The 11,955-nt window shown below is 41.2% G+C and overlaps 1 protein-coding gene across 1 annotated transcript in view; it reads right to left on the reverse strand.

Moving 5' to 3' along the window:
- The window catches only part of LOC121381119 (heat shock protein 67B1-like), a 32,840-nt gene extending 22,170 nt beyond the window's left edge, over positions 1-10,670 (reverse strand). Inside the window, exon 1 of the mRNA XM_041510241.1 lies at positions 10,436-10,670. The gene's annotated coding sequence lies outside the window, so the exon portion shown is untranslated. The remainder of the gene's footprint in view (positions 1-10,435) is intronic.
- Between the last annotated feature and the right edge of the window lie 1,285 nt (positions 10,671-11,955).

The following is an 11,955-nucleotide window of genomic DNA, read 5'->3' on the forward strand; positions in this document are numbered from 1 at the left end:
ATTTTATTTTCGGTTATATGATGTCAGACATATGGTTAAGGACAACACAGATATTGAGGGAGGAAACCCGCTGTCGCCACTTCATGGGCTACTCTTTTCGATTAGCAGTTTAAAAATTATTAAGGGATCTTTTATATGCACCATCCCATAGACAGGATAGCACATACCACGGCCTTTGATGTACCAGTCGTGGTGCACTGGCTGGAGCGAGAAATAGCCCAATGGACCCACCGACGGGGCCCCGTTCCACGAAGCGATCTTAGCACTAAGATTACCTTAGTGCATAAGGTAGCTACGCACTTTAGGTGGTCTTACGGCTAAGATCGCGTTGTGGAACGGGGCCCTGGTTTGGTAAATATAATGTTTATGGTAATTATATACGCATACGTTAACATTGTCGCCTATGCGATTCTATCTGGTATTGTCCAACCAGTTACCACCCATGGCCAGAACTTCTCTTACAGATGTATTGCTTCATCTCTCGACATATGACCCACAAGTCTCTGATTTGGTTAAATACAACCTGCAGAATTGCACGTCACTTTTTGCAGAAAGAGGAACCGTGTTATTTTTACCTCAGTTTTTCCACGCCCTAGGCCATAACCCTAAATGTACTAATGTTCCGCCCTTAGTGACTGGCAAGTTTTGTAGGCAGCCATAACAACCGGCGCAGCCAGGATTTTATACTGCGGGGTGGGGTGGGGAGCACCCATACAAACACTGATCATAGTTAGAACAATCTATTAGGAAGATGGGGGAAAATGTGTGCTTGCCGGCATGGCCCCAATATACATACATACCACAGCAACTGGTTAAGGTGCGTTCACACGACGTAATAACGATATGTTGCTTGTGATTTCATAAGACGACATAACTTGTGATTATGTGCATGGACTAGGACACGTTTCATCCGTTTCAACTTTCCCAACACTAAACCCGATAATTTAGTGGTCACATCATCTGAGTTAATGCTTGTTAGTTTTGGGTTCGGATCTCAGTACCGGCTCAAGACTGCCCATGGTGAATGAACCGGTAAGCTTAACATTAGTGAGCAACTTCGCAAGTCAAAGTACCTTCCGTATAGTATACTGTATTCAAAATGTAGTATACTGTACGGAATAGTAGCTTGGATTGCGGGGATGAATAGTGAAATGCAAGCGGGATTTATCACTGACGTAAAACCATTAACCATTGACCTCCGCGTGCATCCCAGATAGCTGGGCCAGACATACTGTGCTTGAACGTCAACTGAAGCCAATAAGATTAACTGAAAGAGTGGTTAGGTCATTGGGTTTAGGTCTAATTGGTGCAGGTTCGTATCCTGTTACCGGCTATATAACTCAGAGTGAAGACAGGTCAATGAGATCACAATGGTGTCGGGGGTTGGGGGTAAAGCTACTAGAACGACTTCTCTCTCACTAACCTGTATCCAAGTAACAGCACAGTAACTTTACGTTAGTTGAAGTGTGTGGGTGCTTAAACACTAACTGGATATAAGCATGAAGTTCATCGAAAGTGAAATCAAATGACTTAATTACAACGCAAACTAGCATAATCTCTTTTGTTATCACATCAAAGCTGAAAATCAATCATTGTGGAATATGAAATGTACAAAGTTATGTAAACAGCTTCGCGTGCAGTACTCTCGGTTACCATGACGACGGCGTCATTTATATGTTTAACGACATCCTAGCATGAAAAATATACAGGTTATTACGATATTACGCGTGGAACAAAGGTCCCTCTCAATCACTCTGTCTGTCTGTCTCTGTCTCTGTTTCGAAGGCCGTGGTATGTCCTATTCAGTTTGTTGAACGATGCATATAAAAGATCCCTTGCTACTAGTGGAAACCTGTAGCGGGTTTTTTTCTGTATGATTATATGTCAGAATTACCAAATGTTTGACATCCAATAGCCGATGATTAATAAATCAATGTGATGTGGTGGTGTCGTTAAACAAAACAAACTTTAAATCTCTCTCCCTAACTCACGCACGCACACATACACGTACGCACACACGCACACACATACATACATACAAACACACTCACACATAGTACATGCACAAACACACAGCGAGAGAGAGAGAGAGAGAGAGACACACACACACACACACACACACACACACACACACATATTCCGTTACAAATTATGACTGCGGTATTATGCTGTTGTCAACAGCTGTAGAATGCAGCATATATTATTCAATATAAAAGGTTTTATCGTAAACAATGGCTGTCTGATTTACATAAAAACGTGTGATTTATTTGCAGATTTGTTACAATCCATGTGTATTTTGCATATATACAATGTAACATGCAGCTATAAGGTTTTCCTCTGTGAATATAGTCGGACCATTTCTTAATTGAACGTTAAACAGTTTTCTAAATACAGCCATATATGTGTGTGTGTGTGTGTGTGTGTGTATTAAACATGTACATAAATTTCCTAGAAGACATTATAAGTCTAGCTATACGCGCCCTTAGGTTTAAATACATAATTGACCATGACTACCGTAAAAGTAGTAAAATTCAGTGGTCTTATTAAGACATGCATGTCGAGTGAACTATGCGGTCAGTAGGCAATAAAGTTACTGTACGCTAAGATTTAATGCTTGTTTTTTATGCGCCAGTGACGTGATTATACAAGCAGGTACAGGTGTTTCGCTTTCCCATACATGCAATAGCTACTGTTGTGTCTGAAGTTTCAAGGCAAAGGATTGTTCGTTTAACATTATATATCTCAGCAAATTGGGGGACAGCAAATCTAGTGCAATTCTCTGTTATTAAGAGGCGGATTTTATACTGGGGCAACCCATATGGGAGGGGGTTGCTATGTATGTGTGTATGTATGTATACATGTATACATGCCCCCTCCCCCACCTACGCCACTGGTGCAGGGGACAGGGGCAGTCTCAATTTGGTGGCGGACACAAGCCAGATTTTTATCTTTATTTATATAGACAAAAAAAACAGTACATATTCGTCCTTGAGTGGGGGATAGCCCTCCCCCCCCCCCCCTGGTTCCTACGGGTCTGAGCCCCGTTCCATGAAGCGATCTTAGCGCTAAGATCACCGTAAGTGTATAAGATAGGTATGTATTTAAGGTAATCTTAGCGCTAAGATCGCTTCGTGGAACGGGGCCCAGGATTGTCGTTGAGTGATTTCCAACAAACCACTCAATGTGTTTTAATGCAACACCGTCCACTAAGTTAAATCTCACTCCCTGGTACTGGTACATAGATCGAGGGACCAACTCGTCATTAGGGCCAGTGAAATATGGGTACAAAAACAGTTTCTTATAAAGTTCCCTGCAAAGGAACCTATAGTCTCTGTTATTGAGTCTAGGCTGCTGGACTGTGTCCTCAGGATAGCGTGCTTGAACCTTGATTGGATATAAGTATGTCACATGTTATAACAGTAAAGGATAGCAAAAACAGAGTTTGTTTTGTTTAACGACACCACTAGAGCACATTGATATATTAATCATCGGCTATTGGATGTTAAACATTTGGTAATTCTGACTCGTAGTCAGTAGAGGAAACCTGCTACATTTTCTTAGTGCAGCAAGGGATCTTTTATATGCACTTTCCCACAGACAGGAAAGCACATACCACGGCCTTTGACCAGTTGTGGTGCACTGGTTGGAGCGGAAAAAAATCCAATCAGTTGAACGGATCCACTGAGGTGGTTCGATCCTGCTAGGGAAGCACCTCGAGCGGTAAAGGATAGCAAAATATCTATTGCTAGTCTGTGAAAAGTGCATATATACAAATATTCCCTGATCTGTTATCTGCAACAGCTGCTTAAGGAATATGGTTTTCTCTCTTTCTATCAACCAAATGTCAAAATAACCTTAAGTTAGACCCCAGTAGCCGTAGTTTAAAATATGTTGAGGTGTTTTAAAGCAAATATTTATTTCATTTTAATAAAAACAAAATATTTTCATCTGTTTCTTAAACAACAGAGTTGTGCGCCACGATAGCTCTCTTTAACCGAACAGGGATATAGACACACATTAAATATTGTAATATCTATAATGAAATATTATAGAACCCAGTACGTATACTATCACCCCTATAAGTTTGTTTTCTTTAACGACAACAATAGAGCACATTGATTTATTAATCATCGGCTACTGGATGTCAAACATATTGTTATTTTGACAGATTCATATTGAAGTAACCCGCTACATTTTCCTATTAATAACAAAGGATCTTATATATGCACCATCCCACAGACATGATAGCACATACCACGGCCTTTGATATACCAGTCGTGGTGCACCGACTCTGACGAGAAATAGCCCAATGGGCCCACCGACGGGGTTCGACCCCAGACCGACCGCGCATTAAGCGAGCGCTTTACCACTGGGCTACGTCCCGCCCACTCTCCTAGAAGTATAAGGTCATTATAAATCAAATGCACCACAGCATCGTAAAGGTCTAAAATTAACGAGCTACTCTCGATTCACTAATATCAAAACCTATATTAGTACGGCCATTTACCTTTCGACCGACCGTTCAAAATTGCGCCAAAATTTCCTCAACAAAATTGCGCACCACTTTCTCTTTGGCATTAACGGCTCCATTCAAATTCCAATGTGTATGTGTGTGTGTCTGTGCGTGTGTGTGTGCGCGCTCGCGCGCGTGTCTGTCTGGTGCTTGTCCCCACTTGAAATTGTGCCGTCTTCGCCGGAGGTTGTGCCACACCCAACCCCCCCCCCCCCCCCACCCAACCCAACCCCAGATATTGTCCTGGACAACAAAATATTGAAGTCACTGAAAATATACTTACTGCGTACACGAAGACGTTGACTCTTGACTAAGATAGAAATCCTTAATTAAACTACCATTCAACTTCGTGATGATTGACAAGCCAATTTGTTCTTACACTATTCAACAACGCACATTCTTAAAAAAAAACCCTCTCCCATCTGACATACAGACATAATACAGATCACACAGAAATGGATCGGCGTTTCATAGACATAACACATAACATGCAGAAATCAGAAATACAGCGGGCTTGCATATGTAGCCTATCCGACCCACGTGTGCGTCGATCGATTGGGCGCTTTGTTTGGTTCCCTCTGTTGTTATAGGTGTATTGAACAGACAAATCTCACGTTATAAATGTCGACCCGCCATTCAAACACTCGACACTTGCTTAGAATCAATATTCAGTACCCAAGAGGTTCTGTTCACTTTGTTCAAATACTCAGGTTTTTTTTATTATTTTTATGAAACGAATCTAAAGCATTGTGCGTCTGTACACAAAAGTGTTTATTGAAAGGACCGTGCTATATATAGAACACGATTTAGGTTAAAAGGCATTCATGCATTCATTCATTCATTCATTCATCCATCCATTATTTCATTCATTTATTCATTAATTATTTCAATAATTATACAATTATTTCATTCATTAAAGGTATACCGGCCTCGGTGGCGCCGTGGTTAGCCATCAGTCTACAGGCTGGTAGGTACTGGGTTCGGATCCCAGTCGAGGCATGGGGTTTTTAATCCAGATACCGACTCCAAACCCTAATTGAGTGAGTGCACCGCAAGGCTCAGTGGGTAGGTGTAAACCACTTGCACCGACCAGTGATCCATAACTGGTTCAACAAAGGCCATGGTTTGTGCTATCCTGCTTGTGGGAAGCGCAAATAAAAGACCCCTTGCTGCCTGTCGTAAAAGAGTAGCCTATGTGGCGACAGCGGGTTTCCTCTCAAAATCTGTGTGGTCCTTAACCATATGTCTGACGCCATATAACCGTAAATAAAATGTGTTGAGTGCGTCGTTAAATAAAACGATTCTTTCTTTCTTTCATTAAAGGTATCGTCATGTGTTTGCTGCAATTGTAAGATGTTTCCGACTTATATACATTTGGAGGACTAAAATTACATACTGAATTTAGATTCTTGTTTAGAATATCAGAGTTCGTATACCCGGTATGTGCAATTGTGTTTGTTGTCGTGCTAAAGTGAAATTTCCCCTAGTACAAACATTAGGACGGTCAGAAACATATTTACTATACAGCCACGGATATTTTATACAGAAACATGGATGTTAGTACAAACTGTAGTCATTGTAACGTCTCTATTAGTCGGCTATATCTTAACTATAACAACAAACGCAGAACAGTACGTCCCTTTAATTCATTAATACATTCATTGTTTCATTATACATGACATTTAATACGTAATTAATGTTCAAATATGTTTATTTATGATGACAAAATACTACTGTTGTAAAACCAAACATTCTTTTTAACCCAACCACCCGCAGCCTACGTACCTCCCTTCTTCTGCCCTTTTAAATGCCATTAATCTATCATTGTCTAAAAAAAAACCGAACGCCAGGCAGTCAATATATTTATTCTGCATTATTTATGATCGACATACATAACACACGACAACTAATACGTTAACGTCAATGATAATTTAATTGTCAGCCAAGATAACAATGTCGCATTCAATGGTGTAACAATACAGCGTTTGATATACATGCAGTTTGATTTCTCCATTACTACGCAGCGCATGTACATAGTGTATAGATTACTCGGGGTACCTGGCTCAAAAGGAAAATGCATTAAGACGGTTTCCGGCATGAATCAAATGTCAGGTAACTAGATCCTGGCTTTCTTTGCCTTCCCCGAATAGTACATAGCATTACAAGAATAGATATTAACTCACGTTGCAAGGGAAGGGACGTTGCTTTAATGAAGGCTTTTAACCCTACATCCTCTTTGAGACAACTAATAACAACAACAAAATCATTACTTAGAATCTATTTCTAAACTGATATCCAATTAACTTTCAAGTAGGCTTTCCTGAGTGATCACCTGGTCTGTCTGGGCTGTCTGGGTTCAATACAGGGCTAACCGGCCTCGGTAGCGCAGTGGTTAAGCCATCGGACTACAAGCTGGTAGATACAGGGTTCGCAGCCCGGTACCGGCTCCAACCCATAGCGAGTTCTTAAGGGCTCAGTGGGTACGTGTAAGGCCACTATACTCTCTCTCTCTCTCTCTCTCTCTCTCTCTCTCTCTCTCTCTCTCTCTCTCTCTCTCTCTCTCTCAGACAGGGTAGTACATACCGCGGCTTTTGATATACCAGTTGTGGTGCACTTACTGGAATGAGAAATAGCCCAATGGGCCCACCGACGGGGATCGATCCCAGAACGACCGCGCATCGAGCGAGCGCTGTACCACTGGGCTATATCCCGCCCCCAGATATGCGAGGTGTGTGCCCAGGGCAGCGTGCTTGAACCTTAATTGGATATAAGCACGAAAATAAGTTGAAATGAAATGAATGCAGGGCTTTTGATGCCTATATTGGTTAGTGAGTGAAGGACGTCGGTGCAGTGGTCTGACGTCTCCTCTGGGTAGGGGCGGGACGTAGCCCAGTGGTAAAGCGTTCGATTAATGCGCGGTCGGTTTGGGATCGATCCCTGTCGGTGGGCCCATTGGGCTATTTCTCGTTCCAGTCAGTGCACCACGACTGGTATATCAAAGGCTGTGGTATGTGCTATCCTGTCTGTGGGATGGTGCATAGAAAAGATCCCTTGCTACTAATGGAAAAAAATGTAACGGGTTTCCTCTCTATGACTGTCAAAAGTACCATGTTTGACATCCAATAGTCGATGATTAATACATCAATATGCTCTAGTGGTATCGTTAAACAACAAACTTTCTTTTTTGGCTTACACGCCAATTTCGGACATATAATCATGGTTTCATATTCCTACCTATTGATTTTCCTTTCTTGTGACTCAGAGTTAATATTACCTCTAAGACGAGACGAGACCAGTTACATTTCTCCCATAGCTCTGTTTTCTTCATCGTATGATTCATTCATGCATCTTGAGGCACGTTCAGTAGAATGAGCGATCGTGGTCGCAAGTTAGACTGGTTTTGTGCGCCACACGTTAAAATAATGTGATATGATAGAAGAAGGATGGTACCAGTCAAATTGATCGTCAGCACTCTGGCCCCGTGCTTATAAATCTTAAAGTCTAGACTTTAATAAAGTACAGACTAACGTCATGGCAATGTCATTCAAATAGCATTACGTTAAAGTCTGGACTTTATATTAAAGTCTAGACTTTAAGTTTTATAAGCACGGGCCCTGGTCTCATGAACATGCAACTGTTCGCATAACTTCCGAATTGTCCCAACGAATCCCGAAGAATGTGACAACGTCTTCATCATTCACTAGCACCTGTAGCCATGCATACACATTTACAACATATCAGCAGCTAATGAACAATTACAGGCACTGGGACAAATGTCTGTTTAATGGCACTGCGGGACATTGCTTAATTGGTGGCTAATGCTAGTCTAAGTCATGACAACTAAAACTGTGCGTGTGGCACATGGTTTCATCATTAACAACCATTTTTGTAAACATCCTGTAGGCATTTTCCTAAACAAATAATAGCATTTCCAGCTTTCTGCTCTTACGACTTCTACGACTGTCCAGTTGCTTGTCTAAGTGCTATAACAATCGATTCTCGTCATATAACCCATTAGTTGTTAATCTAAGTCGTGAGTTAGGGAAATTATAACGCAACCGTTGACCTGGCCAACTTTCTGCTGGCAGTTGGTAGTCTGAGACTAGCATGGTATTATAGATAAGCTTTTGACTTCTAATAGTTAGTCGGTAGAGCGTTCGACTGAGGTGTTTTGGTTATAGGATCGAATCCCCTCAGTAGATCCATTCTCTCACTATCTTTTTCCCGCCCCACGACCAGTACACCAAAGACCGTGGAATGTGTTGTCCTGTCTATGTGCTCAAAGACACTTCCCGTTATGTCTCAAACTAGCACGTTAACCCACAATATTTTTCTGATTTTCTTTAAAGGTGAGAGGTTATAGTATTTATATATGTTAATTGAAACATTACGCGTGGCAGTTTTAACCACATATGTTACTATTTTCATCTGTGGGGATTTGATATAGTGGTATACACCCTATGGTATGTGTTAGTACGTGGAGGTGAAAAAGTCACTGGCAGATCGTTAACCGGCATTTTTGTTAGCACTTTGAACAGCGCACAAAACATTGCCGTCTGGGCCAATAAAGAAGATGATACCTGGCTGTTGTTATCACCTGGGGCAGGTGCTCTCGACATCTGTAGACTGGAGCACACGACTGACGGGCAAGAAAAAAACGCAGCCTGGCTGATGCAAATAGTTGTTTGGAATACTATCACATACCACATACATGTATATTTTATTTATAGACTGATTAGCGTCCTTGTGCATTTTAGTCGTCTTCAAAAACTAAACGAGAGTGTTAAAATGTCCATGTTGTCCGTACTTTATTTTGGTACCTCAAGAGAACTGTACCCTATGGTTTAGTATAACCTATTTATATATTTAATAAGAGATCGGATGCTTTGTATAATAAATTCGAACATTAATGTTTAAAACCTATGTATGTTAAGTTTATCAGTACCATATTAAATATCTATAAGTTTGTGTCATTAATCAACATTGACCATACATACATACACACACAGACACACACAGACACACACACACACACACACTCTCTCTCTCTCTCTCTCTCTCTCTCTCTCTCTCTCTCTCTCTCTCTCTCTCTCTCTCTCTCTCTCTCTCTCAAAAAAAAAAAACAAAGCGGGGGGGGGGGGGGGGGGGCAGGGTAGGATCAGATATTAATATCTTAAATCCTGAAATTGAGTTGTCTGTGTCAAAAGTTAATGGTTAATTGTTTCTGGGAGAGAGAGAGAGAGAGAGAGAGAGAGAGAGGGGGGAGAGAGAGAGAGAGAGAGGGACATACAGAGAGACAGAAAGAGAGACAGACAGAGGGACAGAGAGAGAGAGAGAGAGAGAGAGAGAGAGAGAGAGAGAGAGAGAGAGAGAGAGAGAGTGAGTCTGAGAAAGATGAAGAAGAAAGTGATATAACTGTGTATCGCTTGTAAATACGCATAATTAATAAATGAATACCTCTGTATATATTATCAAATACATTAACAAACATTTATTAACAAGAGTTGTCTGTTCATCTTAGACAGGTATATAACGAGAGGGGAAAAACAACACGTGTAACACAAAGAGCTATAACATTGCTGTACATATATCGATTATATCTGTCCACATGATGAAAACCAGACACGAATGTTAATCATGATAATCGAATGACCAGTTCTAAAACAGTGATGTCACCACTCGCCAACCTTGGGATTCCTGTAGGACACACGGTAACATCACCCCTAGACCATGAATTTCCCATACATCAGAGTATTACTAAGACTATATGTAGATTAGACCCATTCAGATATCCTCCAACCCCTCTCCTACAAAGTCCAGTTATCAGTAATGTTAACCACGGCACTCGTATGTAGTCATTGAGACCTTCATAACAAGCTAAGCTACTGGTTTAGAAAACAGTAACAAAAAACAAATCCTTACCTGATAGAGAATCTTCTAAATAGTAAACTGGTTTCTACATCCGTTGTTGTCAACAAACTTTACTGACTAAAACGACTGTCCAGTATTCCGGTGTTTTAGAGTCACGACGACACTATATATTGAAGGAATGTTACTCCGTCACAGAATGTTCTAGTAAATATGTCAGAGTAACATGAAAGTAATTTGAGGCTCGACTAAACTGGGGGCGAAGAAAAACTGGTCGAGGATGAGCAAGAGTTATAAAATTACAGATAGCTCTCGTCTGCTTGCTTCTGCGCACGCAGACGGTTCACAGCTGATAAACTGGAAGAACCTGAAACGCGAAAAAAAAGAGCCAGAGGATGATCGCCGCAGACGTAGCCTGGGTTTGTTCGCGGTGAAACACATTCGTTAATAAATCGATTTGTGCTTGGTGCAGAACGCCAGCGTGTTGTTGGTGGCAAATGGAGCCAAGGCGCTAAAAAAAGATAAGACTGATAAAGTATCGTCTGCTTGTTGTGCTAACAGTTCTTTGTGAAACTCAAACTTTAATTTTATTTTTTTTATATAGAAACTGCTGGCTTATTAGTTATTAGAAATCTGCCTATTGATTTATTTTAATTCTTTTATGAGCTAGCTATTTTGGGGCCAGATGTGTATTGATTAAACGTGGGGAAGCCGCAACAGTTGTGTCATAATTCCGCGGTTTGGTTGGCCGCCACGCGTGAGTCACCATGCTGGTTTTGGAACAGATAAGAATGGGGTTCTCCCTCACAGAGAATGTCTGCAATGACTAGAATGTCGTCTGTCGATTATAAACGTGTGATTCAAGGAATTGGCCGTAAACAAAAACATCGCCGTTAACACGGGAGGGTACGGCACAGTCACTAAAAGAAATGTTTTTGTTGGGTGTGTTGTGCTGATATATTCTGACGTAAATATCAACACACAAACATGTTGTTGAATAGTATTCCGGTTTAACATGTATAACTTACTATATACAATGGCGTTATAAGGTGCCAAAACTTGGGCGGCACACCCAGTGGCAGATCCTCCAGTCTCGGGATCGGTCACTGGCGAAGTCAGAGGTCGAACCCGAGATTGGCGAGCCTGAACCTTAAGTGGATAGGGGCACGTTAAAAGAGTACCCATACCCAGTGGTAGATGTAGACATTTTTAAAGGTAGTTGGCTAAATGTATTTTGGGTCATAAAATGCCAGTCTCGAAGTGTCTTTCCCGGGCGCGTGAAGTGCACGGGACTCGTAGGGTGTGTGGGGTTTTGTGTGTGTGTGTGTGTGTGTGTGTGTATAGCGGGTTTCCTTTCTAAGACTAAATATCTGATTACCAAATGTTTGACATGAAATAGCTGATGATTAATTAATCAATGTGCATGTATGTATGTATGTATATATGTAGGTATGTACGTACGTATGCATTGATGAATAAATATCTATATATTGTATGTATGTCGAGTTTGACTAGTATGTACATAGATATTAACGCATAGGCGCATGGAATAACTAAATCCTTTCTGGCCTCAC

Source organism: Gigantopelta aegis, chromosome 9 (genome assembly GCF_016097555.1).
Source record: "Gigantopelta aegis isolate Gae_Host chromosome 9, Gae_host_genome, whole genome shotgun sequence".
Classification (NCBI taxonomy): domain Eukaryota; kingdom Metazoa; phylum Mollusca; class Gastropoda; order Neomphalida; family Peltospiridae; genus Gigantopelta; species Gigantopelta aegis.